The following is a 13,139-nucleotide window of genomic DNA, read 5'->3' as shown; positions in this document are numbered from 1 at the left end:
TTCCAAATCAATAAAAACAGTTAAATACATATAAAAAATAAAAGAAAAATTTCCCACATTCTGAACATGAAAAAGGCTTCTCCCCTGTGTGAGTTCTCTAGTGGCCATCCAGATGCGCTTTCCGGTTAAAACATTTCCCACATTCTGAACATGAAAAAGGCTTCTATCCTGTGTGGGTTCTCTGCTGCATAACAAAATCTGGTTTTTGGCTAAAACATTTCCCGCATTCTAAACAGGAGAAATGGCTTCTCCCCTGTGTGAGTTCTCTGGTGCTTAACAAAATTTAATTTCTGTGTAAAACATTTCCCACATTCTGTGGGTGCACGCATTCCCTCAGCAAAGCATTCCAGCAGCTAAACATCTAGAAGAAGCAATTAATCCATGGTAGGGAATTAACATCCATCTTCTCTCTTCACACAGGTACAACCTCTGCTTGCTGTCCTCTGCTGTTTATCATCCTGCAACATTTCTTTTAATGGTACAACCTCTGCTTGCTGTCCTCTGCTGTTTATCATCCTGCAACATTTCTTTTAATGGTATAGAACATAGAACTCTGCTATCAATTACTGCCAAGTTATCCTGTAACAACTTTAATGGCATATAACATAGAACTTTGCTTGCTGAATTATTTCTATAATTCATCTGTTACATTGTACTCAATACTCACTGCTGTACATCCATGGCTGGGGTCATTGTAGATATTATCTTGGGAAAGGTGTTATAGCATAGAGATGGTGCCAGGACAAGTGTTTTTATCATCTATCCACCCCCTGGTGTTGAAACAGCTGCTAAATTATCCCAAATGAGCTCCCACAATCCCTCTCTCCTGACCCTGTAGTGTGGCCTATAAATTTAGAAGCATTCTAAGGTGTGCACGCAGTGTGGGGTGCACGCATCTCCTCAGCAAAGCATCCCAGCAGCTAAGCCTCTAGATGAAGCAGTTAATCCATGGCAGTTAGTCAGGGCAGGAGCCAGGTAACTCACACTTTGCTCTCCCTTTTAGCCATGTGCTTTATTTCTATCCCCCTGTGTTCCCTTGCCATCCACATTCATTGCCCCATCCCCCTCCATCAAGACTCATACACATCAGCCCCTATATACTTCCCTCTCCCATGTACACAGGGGTGGATTAAGGGTAGCCAGGGCCCGGGGCAGTTCAGACTCTGTGGGCCCCCCTCGTCACGTGACGGGGGTCACGAATCGTAGAGCCACACTCTACATAGAGAATAATGGGGCCTCCAGCACCGACCTCCACCCGCAGAGCCACACTCTACATAGAGAATAATGGGGCCTCCAGCACCGACCTCCACCCGCAGAGCCGCACTCCACATAGAGAATAATGGAGCCTCCAGCACCGACCTCCACCCACAGAGCCGCACTCCACATAGAGAATAATGGAGCCTCCAGCACCGACCTCCACCTGCAGAGCCCCACTCCACATAGAGAATAATGGGGCCTCCAGCACCGACCTCCACCCGCAGAGCCCCACTCCACATAGAGAATAATGGAGCCTCCAGCACCGACCTCCACCCGCAGAGCCCCACTCCACATAGAGAATAATGGAGCCTCCAGCACCGACCTCCACCCGCAGAGCCACACTCCACATAGAGGATAATGGGGCCTCCAGCACCGACCTCCACCCGCAGAGCCGCACTCCACATAGAGAATAATGGAGCCTCCAGCACCGACCTCCACCCGCAGAGCCACACTCCACATAGAGGATAATGGGGCCTCCAGCACCGACCTCCACCCGCAGAGCCGCACTCCACATAGAGAATAATGGAGCCTCCAGCACCGACCTCCACCTGCAGAGCCCCACTCCACATAGAGAATAATGGAGCCTCCAGCACCGACCTCCACCTGCAGAGCCACACTCCACATAGAGAATAATGGGGCCTCCAGCACCGACCTCCACCCGCAGAGCCGCACTCCACATAGAGAATAATGGAGCCTCCAGCACCGACCTCCACCCGCAGAGCCGCACTCCACATAGAGAATAATGGAGCCTCCAGCACCGACCTCCACCCGCAGAGCCGCACTCCACATAGAGAATAATGGAGCCTCTAGCACCGACCTCCACCCGCAGAGCCGCACTCCACATAGAGAATGGAGCCTCCAGCACCGACCTCCACCCGCAGAGCCGCACTCCACATAGAGAATAATGGAGCCTCCAGCACCGACCTCCACCCGCAGAGCCGCACTCCACATAGAGAATAATGGAGCCTCCAGCACCGACCTCCACCCGCAGAGCCGCACTCCACATAGAGAATAATGGAGCCTCTAGCACCGACCTCCACCCGCAGAGCCGCACTCCACATAGAGAATGGAGCCTCCAGCACCGACCTCCACCCGCAGAGCCGCACTCCACATAGAGAATAATGGGGCCTCCAGCACCGACCTCCACCCGCAGAGCCGCACTCCACATAGAGAATAATGGAGCCTCCAGCACCGACCTCCACCCGCAGAGCCGCACTCCACATAGAGAATAATGGAGCCTCCAGCACCGACCTCCACCCGCAGAGCCGCACTCCACATAGAGAATAATGGAGCCTCTAGCACCGACCTCCACCCGCAGAGCCGCACTCCACATAGAGAATGGAGCCTCCAGCACCGACCTCCACCCGCAGAGCCGCACTCCACATAGAGAATAATGGAGCCTCCAGCACCGACCTCCACCCGCAGAGCCACACTCCACATAGAGAATAATGGAGCCTCCAGCACCGACCTCCACCCGCAGAGCCACACTCCACATAGAGAATAATGGAGCCTCTAGCACCGACCTCCACCCGCAGAGCCGCACTCCACATAGAGAATGGAGCCTCCAGCACCGACCTCCACCCGCAGAGCCGCACTCCACATAGAGAATAATGGGGCCTCCAGCACCGACCTCCACCCGCAGAGCCGCACTCCACATAGAGAATAATGGAGCCTCCAGCACCGACCTCCACCCGCAGAGCCGCACTCCACATAGAGAATAATGGAGCCTCCAGCACCGACCTCCACCCGCAGAGCCGCACTCCACATAGAGAATAATGGAGCCTCTAGCACCGACCTCCACCCGCAGAGCCGCACTCCACATAGAGAATGGAGCCTCCAGCACCGACCTCCACCCGCAGAGCCGCACTCCACATAGAGAATAATGGAGCCTCCAGCACCGACCTCCACCCGCAGAGCCACACTCCACATAGAGAATAATGGAGCCTCCAGCACCGACCTCCACCCGCAGAGCCGCACTCCACATAGAGAATAATGGGGCCTCCAGCACCGACCTCCACCCGCAGAGCCGCACTCCATATAGAGAATAATGGAGCCTCCAGCACCGACCTCCACCCGCAGAGCCACACTCCACATAGAGAATAATGGAGCCTCCGGCACTGACCTCCACCCGCAGAGCCGCACTCCACATAGAGAATAATGGAGCCTCCAGCACCGACCTCCACCCGCAGAGCCGCACTCCACATAGAGAATAATGGAGCCTCCGGCACCGACCTCCACCCGCAGAGCCACACTCCACATAGAGAATAATGGAGCCTCCAGCACCGACCTCCACCCGCAGAGCCACACTCCACATAGAGAATAATGGAGCCTCCAGCACCGACCTCCACCCGCAGAGCCGCACTCCACATAGAGAATAATGGGGCCTCCAGCACCGACCTCCACCCGCAGAGCCACACTCCACATACATGGCTGCTCTCAGTGCTCTGTGCTGTGCGCACAGGACCTGTGATGAGGTCACAGGAGGGGAGGAGACAGGGGTCACATGATCGGGGGCCCTGACACCTTCCCGCCTGTGATCTCATCACAAGCCTTTGCACGCTACCAGCAGCATCAGCGTTCACGCTACTTGTAGATGCTGCTGGTAGCAGAGCACATAATGCCGCCCCCACGGTCACTCACTTTTAGGTGGGGAGAAAGATGGAGTGCCATTGCAGCAGCCAGCAGGAATGTGGTGGGGGCCCCCTTAGAAGCTCTTGTGGTGGGGGCCCCGGGGCTGAAACCCCGCCTGCCCTGCCTATAATCTGGCCCTGCCCGGTGGCGGATTATAATGGGGCAATTTACTGGCCTGGGCTGTGGGCCCCTTAACCCCACTGGGCCCGGGGCAACTGCCCAAATTGACCTCATTATAATCCGCCACTGCATGTACAGCTCCCATGCAATTCTCAACTTCCTGAAAAACCTCAGCCCATCTTGCCTAAACACATCGCACAAAAAAACTTCTGACAATTCCAATAACTACTTGCTCTTTATCTTCCTACTCCTACTGATTTTAGGGGACATCTTCTCCAACCCTGGTCCACCATCCCTTATGGAGGAAAACTCTCCCACCAGAAGACTTCATCCACTTCAAATTTATGTTAAGAACCTATAGCTCTGACCTTCACCTCGCCAATCAGCCCTACTTCACCACCCAGATCTCCTCACTATCCGACAACCCCAAGAAACTTTTTGACCCCTTTCACTCCCTCCTCAGGCCGAAAGCACAAGCCCTTATCACAGACATTTGTGCTGATGACCTGGCCTCCCACTTTACAGAGAAAATAGATAATACATCAGGAAATCCGCTCCCAGACACCAGGTGCTGTGAGTCTCATCCCTCCCTGCATTTCCCCTGGCTCACTCTCCACATTTGATCCCATCACAGAAGAAGTCGTCTCCAGGCTCCTCTCTTCTTGTGCAACTACGTGAACTACTGACCCCATTCCCTCACATCTACTCCAGTCTCTCTCTCTAGACGTCACAAGCCACCCAACTACAATCTTTAATCTCTCCCTCTCCTCGGACATTTTCCCTTCCTCTTTCAAACACACTATCATTATTCCATTATTAAAGAAACCCGCTCTCGACCCATCCTCCACAAACAACTACAGACCAGTCTCCAATCTCCCCTTCATCTCTAAACTCTTGAAGCGCATGGTCTACTCCCACCTAACCTGTTACCTCTCCATTCACTCCCTTCTAGACCCTTCACAGTCCGGCTTCTGCCCCCTACATTCGACAGAAACTGCACTCATTAAAGTGACCAATGACCTTCTGATGGCAAAATGTAACGGTGACCACTCTCTGCTCATTTTTCTTTACCTTTCTGCAACTTTCGACACTGTTGACCACCATCTCCTACTCTCTAGACTCCAGTCACAAGGCATTAATGACACTGCTCTCTCCTGGTTCTCTTCCTATCTCTCTGACCGCTCCTTCAGTGTTTTGTTCGCTGGCTCCACTTTATCTCCTCTTCCTCTCACTGTTGGGGTACCTCAGGGCTCAGTACTTGGCCCCCTTTGCTTCTCTCGCTACACGGCCCCAATTGGATAGACTATAAGCAGATTTGGGTTTCAGTACCATCTTTATGCTGATGACACACAACTATACATGTCATCCCCTGACCTTACCCCCGCTGTACTACAGAACGCCAGTGACTGTCTGTCCACAGTCTCCAACATCATGTCCGCTCTCTATCTGAAACTCAACCTTTCCAAAACTGAACTCTTCCGCTCCCACTGTCTACTAAACTCCTTAAATCTGACATTTCCCTCTCCGTGGGTGGCACTATAATTATACCCCAGCAGCAGGCGTGCTGTCTGGGTGTTATGTTTGACACCAATCTCTCCGTCACCTCCCATATACAATCTCTTGCCCGCTCTTGCCGCTTACACCTAAAGAGCATCTCTAGAATCCGCACTTTTCTCAACATGGAAACAATAGAAACCCTCACTGTCGCCCTGATACACTCCCGCCTGGTCTACTGTAATGCTCTATTAATTGGCCTCCCCCTCACTTGACTTTCCCCTCTCCAATCCATCCTTAATGCAGAAGCCAGGGTTGTCCATCTGGCTAATAGGTACTCGGACGCGTCCGCTCTTCGCCAGTCGTTATACTGGCTGCCCATTCATTATAGGATCCAATTCAAAATACTTGTTCTCACCCACAAAGCTCTCCACAGTGCGGCACCCCCTTACATCTCCTGCTTCATTTCTGTCTATCGGCCTAGCTGATCGCTGTGCTCTTTAAATGACTTTTGACTAACCTCTGCACTAATCCGTACCTCCCACTCCCAACTCCAAGATTTCTCCCTTGTTGCGCCAATCCTCTAGAATGCTCTACCACAAGAAATTTGGACCAGCCACAACTTGCCCAGTTTTAGGCATTCCCTCAAACCACATTTGTTCAGAGCAGCCTATCACATTCCCTAATCAAAAACCATTTTATTTGTAAGTGTGCATATGTAGCCAATTCACTATCTCTATCTAACCGCCACTCCCTCAAGATGACTGGACTATCATTGTAAATATACACCTGTACTTTGTATCTCCCTCACCTCATTGTACAGGGTGGGCCATTTATATGGATACACCTAAATAAAATGGGAATGGTTGGTGATATCAGCTTCCTGTTTGTGGAACATTAGTATATGGGAGGTGGAAAACTTTTCAAGATGGGTGGTGACCAGCGTCGGACTGGCCCACCGGGGAACCGGTGGATTCTCCGGTGGGCCCTGGCATCTGGTGGGCCCTGGCACCTGCAGGCATACAGGGCCAGCAGTTGCCTAGGGCCCCCGCTGCTCCAGGGGCCCCCAGCCAGTGGTGTGTCGCACACCATGCAGCTGCTATGGGGGCCCCTGCCAGCGGAGCAGCAGCGGGTGTCAGGAGGCAGGAGCCCCTGTCCCCGCTGCTAAAGAGAAATGAATATTCACTGCGAAGCATATCATTTCAGGTCTCCACCCCCAGAGGCCCCGCCCCCAGCCCAGTAAGCCGCTCTGCATCAGGGCCGGCGCCGCCCTCAGTCCTCTCTGCTCCTGGCTCACAGCCAGTGGGCGATGACGTCACTACATCGCGCACCCGCTGTGTGTCTGGCAGAGGGGGCAGCTCCTGACACTGAAGCCGGGATCAGCGTGGGAGCGAGGAGGAGAGGTGAGTATTGTGTTTTGTTTTGTTTTTTTATATCTCTCTCACTCTCTCTATCTGTCTCTCTCTATCTATCTCTATTTCTCAATATATCTCTATATATCTCTCTATCTCTCTTATATCTATCTATCTTTCTATCTCTATCTATTATCTATATCTATCTATCTCTATATCTATCTCTATCTATTATCTATATATATCTCTATCTTTATATCTCTACATCTATCTCTATATCTATCTATCTCTATATCTTTCTATATATATCTCTATATCTATCTATTATGTCTATCTATCTATCTCTATATCTATCTATCTTACTCTATCTATCTCTATATCTATTATCTCTATATTTATTATCTATCTAGCTACCATCTATATCTATCTATCTATCTATCTTTATCTATATATATCTCTATCTAATATCTATATCTATCTCTATACCTATCTATCTATTTATCTATCCGTTATCTATCTCTATATCTTTTCTCTGTATCTATCTATCTCTATATCTATATCTCTCGCTATCTATCGCTCTATCTCTATATCTATATCTATCTTTATATCTATATCTATATATCTATGTCTATCTATCTCTATATCTATCTCTATATCTCTATAGCTATCTATCTATATATCTCTATCTATCTCTATATCTCTATATATCTATCTTTATCTATTTATCTCTATATCTTTTCTCTGTATCTATCTCTCTATATCTATATCTATCTATCTCTATATATATCTATTATCTCTATATCTATATCTATTTCTCTCTATATCTCTCTATATCTATCTATCTATCTATCTATTTATCTCTATCTCTATATCTATCTCTCTGTATATCTATCTATCTTTCTATCTCTATATCTATCTCTATATCTATCTATCTTTCTCTATCTATCTATCTATCTCTATCTATTATCTATATCTATCTCTATCTATCGCTCTATCTCTATATCCATCTTTCTATCTCTACATCTATCTCTATATCTATCTTTCTATCTATATCTATCTATATCTATCTATATCTATCTATTATGTCTATCTAGCTATCTCTATTATCTATATCTACCTATCTCTATATCTTTCTATCTTACTCTATCTCTACACTCACTGGCCACTTTATTAGGTACACCTGTCCAACTGTGTGTTAAGACTTAATTTCTAATCAGCCAATCACATGGCGGCAACTCAGTGCATTTAGGCATGTAGACATGGTCAAGACAATCTCCTGCAGTTCAAACCGAGCATCAGTATGGGGAAGAAAGGTGATATGAGTGCCTTTGAACGTGGCATGATTGTTGGTGCCAGAAGGGCTGGTCTGAGAATTTCAGAAACTGCTGATCTACTGGGATTTTCACGCACAACCATCTCTAGGGTTTACAGAGAATGGTCCGAAAAAGAAAAAAAATCCAGTGAGCGGCAGTTCTGTGGCCGGAAATGCCTTGTTGATGCCAGAGGTCAGAGGAGAATGGGCAGACTGGTTCGAGCTGATAGAAAGGCAACAGTGACTCAAATTGCCACCCGTTACAACCAAGGTAGGCAGAAGAGCATCTCTGAACGCACAGTGCGTCGAACTTTGAGGCAGATGGGCTACAGCAGCAGAAGACCACACCGGGTACCACTCCTCTCAGCTAAGAACAGGAAACTGAGGCTACAATTTGCACAAGCTCATCGAAATTGGACAGTAGAAGATTGGAAAAACGTTGCCTGGTCTGATGAGTCTCGATTTCTGCTGCGACATTCGGATGGTAGGGTCAGAATTTGGCGTAAACAACATGAAAGCATGGATCCATCCTGCCTTGTATCAACGGTTCAGGCTGGTGGTGGTGGTGTCATGGTGTGGGGAATTTTTTCTGGGCACTCTTTGGGCCCCTTGGTACCAATTGAGCATCGTTGCAACGCCACAGCCTACCTGAGTATTGTTGCTGACCATGTCCATCCCTTTATGACCACAATGTACCCAACATCTGATGGCTACTTTCAGCAGGATAATGCACCATGTCATAAAGCTCGAATCATCTCAGATTGGTTTCTTGAACATGACAATGAGTTCACTGTACTCAAATGGCCTCCTCAGTCACCAGATCTCAATCCAATAGAGCATCTTTGGGATGTGGTGGAACGGGAGATTCGCATCAGGGATGTGCAGCCGACAAATCTGCGCCAACTGTGTGATGCCATCATGTCAATATGGTCCAAAATCTCTGAGGAATGCTTCCAGCACCTTGTTGAATCTCTGCCACGAAGAATTGAGGCAGTTCTGAAGGCAAAAGGGGGTCCAACCCCTTACTAGCATGGTGTACCTAATAAAGTGGCCAGTGAGTGTATATCTATGTTATCTCTATATTTATTATCTATCTTTATCTATCTATCTCTATCTATTATCTATATCTAGCTCTCTATCTATTTATCGATCTATGTATCTATCTCTCTCTATATCTATCTCTCTCTATCTCTATCTATCTTTATATCTATATCTATCTATCTATCTCTATATCTATTATCTCTATATCTATTATCTCTATATCTATCTACCTATCTATCTCTATATCTATCTCTATATATATATATATATCTGTTTCTCTCTATATCTATCTCTATATCTCTCTCTCTATAGCTATCTATATATTATCTCTATATCTATCTATCTATATATTATCTCTATATCTATCTATCTCTATATCTATCTATCTATCTCTATATCTGTTATCTCTATATCCATATCTATCTCTATATCCATATCTATCTCTATATCTGTCTATCTCTATATCTATCTTTCTATCTAACACTATATCTCTATATCTATCTCTATATCTCATTATCTATCAATCTCTAGCTCTCTCTTTATCTATCTCTTGATCTATCCATCTATCTCTATATATCTATATCTATCTATTATATCTATCTATTATCTCTATTATCCATATCTATCCATCTATCTAGCTATCTCTATCTATCTCTATATCTCTCTATATCTATCTTTCTAACTCTATATCTGTCTATCTCTATACATATCTCTATATCTAGCTATTATCTCTATATCTATCTCTATATCTATCTTTCTATATCTATCTGTCTCTATATCTATCTCTATATCTATCTATCTATCTCTATATCTATCTATCTCTATCTATCTCTATATCTATTTTTATTTATAGCCATCTATCTATATATATTTATCTCTATATCTATCTATATATGTCTATATTATTATTATAATTATTAGTATTATTATTATTATATCTGTATATCTCTATCTATTATCTATCTCTATCTATATATCTATCTATCTCTATATCTTTCTATCTATAGCTATCTATCTCTATATCTATCTATCTATCTATCCATTATCTATTTTCTATCTATCTCTATATCTATCTACCTATCGATCTATCTATCTATATTTCTTTCTATATCTATCTCTATCTATCTCTATGAATCTTTCTATCTACATCTATCCATTATCTACTTTCTATCCATTATCTACTATCTATCTCTATATCTATCTATTTCTACATCTATCTTTCTATCTATTACTATCTAACTCTATATCTATATAGCATTATACCCTCTGAGGGGGGCAGTATTATATCCTATGAGGGAGGCAGCATTATACCCTATGAGGGGGGCAGCATTATACCCTATGAGGGAGGCAGCATTATACCCTATGAGGGAGGCAGCATTATACCCTATGAGGGGGGCAGTATTATACCCTATGAGGAGGCAGCGTTATACCCTATGAGGGGGGCAGTATTATACCCTATGAGGGGGGGCAGTATTATACCCTATGAGGGGGGCAGTATTATACCCTATGAGGGGGGCAGCATTATACCCTATGAGGAGGCAGTATTATACCCTATGAGGGGGGCAGTATTATACCCTATGAGGGGGGCAGCATTATACCCTATGAGGGGGCAGCATTATACCCTATGAGGGGGCAGCATTATACCCTATGAGGGGGGCAGCATTATTCCCTATGAGGGGGCAGCATTATACCCTATGAGGGGGCAGTATTATACCCTATGAGGAGGGCAGCATTATTCCCTATGAGGGGGCAGCATTATACCCTATGAGGAGGGCAGCATTATACCCTATGAGGAGGCAGCATTATACCCTATGAGGAGGGCAGCATTATACCCTATGAGGGGGGCAGCATTATACCCTATGAGGAGGCAGCATTATTCCCTATGAGGAGGGCAGCATTATACCCTATGAGGGGGGCAGTATTATACCCTATGAGGGGGGCAGTATTATACCCTATGAGGGGGGCAGTATTATACCCTATGAGGAGGCAGCATTATACCCTATGAGGAGGCAGCATTATACCCTATGAGGGGGTGCATTATACCCTATGAGGGGGCAGCATTATACCCTATGAGGGGGGCAGCATTATACCCTATGAGGAGGCAGCATTATACCCTATGAGGAGGCAGCATTATACCCTATGAGGGGGTGCATTATACCCTATGAGGGGGGCAGCATTATACCCTATGAGGGGGGCAGCATTATACCCTATGAGGAGGCAGCATTATACCCTATGAGGAGGGCAGTATTATACCCTATGAGGGGGCAGCATTATATCCTATGAGGACGAGGCAGCATTATTCCCTATGAGGGGATGCATTATTCCCTATGAGGGGGCAGTATTATACCCTATGAGGGGGGCAGTATTATACCCTATGAGGGGGGCAGCATTATACCCTATGAGGGGATGCATTATTCCCTATGATGGGGGCAGTATTATACCCTATGAGGGGGGCAGTATTATACCCTATGAGGGGGCAGCATTATACCCTATGAGGAGGCAGCATTATACCCTATGAGGGGGCAGTATTATACCCTATGAGGGGGGCAGTATTATACCCTATGAGGGGGGGCAGTATTATACCCTATGAGGGGGGCAGTATTATACCCTATGAGGGGGGGCAGTATTATACCCTATGAGGGGGGCAGTATTATACCCTATGAGGGGGCAGCATTATTCCCTATGAGGGGATGCATTATTCCCTATGAGGGGGGCAGTATTATACCCTATGAGGGGGTGCATTATACCCTATGAGGAGGGCAGCATTATACCCTATGAGGAGGCAGCATTATACCCTATGAGGGGGGCAGTATTATTCCCTATGAGGGGGGCAGTATTATACCCTATGAGGGGGGCAGTATTATACCCTATGAGGGGGGCAGTATTATACCCTATGAGGGGGGCAGTATTATACCCTATGAGGAGGCAGCGTTATACCCTATGAGGGGGGCAGTATTATACCCTATGAGGGGGGGCAGTATTATACCCTATGAGGGGGGCAGTATTATACCCTATGAGGGGGGCAGCATTATACCCTATGAGGAGGCAGTATTATACCCTATGAGGGGGGCAGTATTATACCCTATGAGGGGGGCAGCATTATACCCTATGAGGGGGCAGCATTATACCCTATGAGGGGGGCAGCATTATTCCCTATGAGGGGGCAGCATTATACCCTATGAGGGGGCAGTATTATACCCTATGAGGAGGGCAGCATTATTCCCTATGAGGGGGCAGCATTATACCCTATGAGGAGGGCAGCATTATACCCTATGAGGAGGCAGCATTATACCCTATGAGGAGGGCAGCATTATACCCTATGAGGGGGGCAGCATTATACCCTATGAGGAGGCAGCATTATTCCCTATGAGGAGGGGCAGTATTATACCCTATGAGGAGGCAGCATTATACCCTATGAGGAGGCAGCATTATACCCTATGAGGGGGTGCATTATACCCTATGAGGGGGCAGCATTATACCCTATGAGGGGGGCAGCATTATACCCTATGAGGAGGCAGCATTATACCCTATGAGGAGGCAGCATTATACCCTATGAGGGGGTGCATTATACCCTATGAGGGGGGCAGCATTATACCCTATGAGGGGGGCAGCATTATACCCTATGAGGAGGCAGCATTATACACTATGAGGAGGGCAGTATTATACCCTATGAGGGGGCAGTATTATACCCTATGAGGAGGCAGCATTATATCCTATGAGGACGAGGCAGCATTATTCCCTATGAGGGGATGCATTATTCCCTATGAGGGGGCAGTATTATACCCTATGAGGGGGGCAGTATTATACCCTATGAGGGGGGCAGCATTATACCCTATGAGGGGATGCATTATTCCCTATGATGGGGGCAGTATTATACCCTATGAGGGGGGCAGTATTATACCCTATGAGGGGGCAGCATTATACCCTATGAG

This window comes from Dendrobates tinctorius, unplaced genomic scaffold, assembly GCF_039654945.1.
Source record: "Dendrobates tinctorius isolate UK_male_01 unplaced genomic scaffold, ASM3965494v1 ptg000233l, whole genome shotgun sequence".
In the NCBI taxonomy this organism is placed as follows: domain Eukaryota; kingdom Metazoa; phylum Chordata; class Amphibia; order Anura; family Dendrobatidae; genus Dendrobates; species Dendrobates tinctorius.
This window is presented reverse-complemented; position numbering follows the sequence as displayed.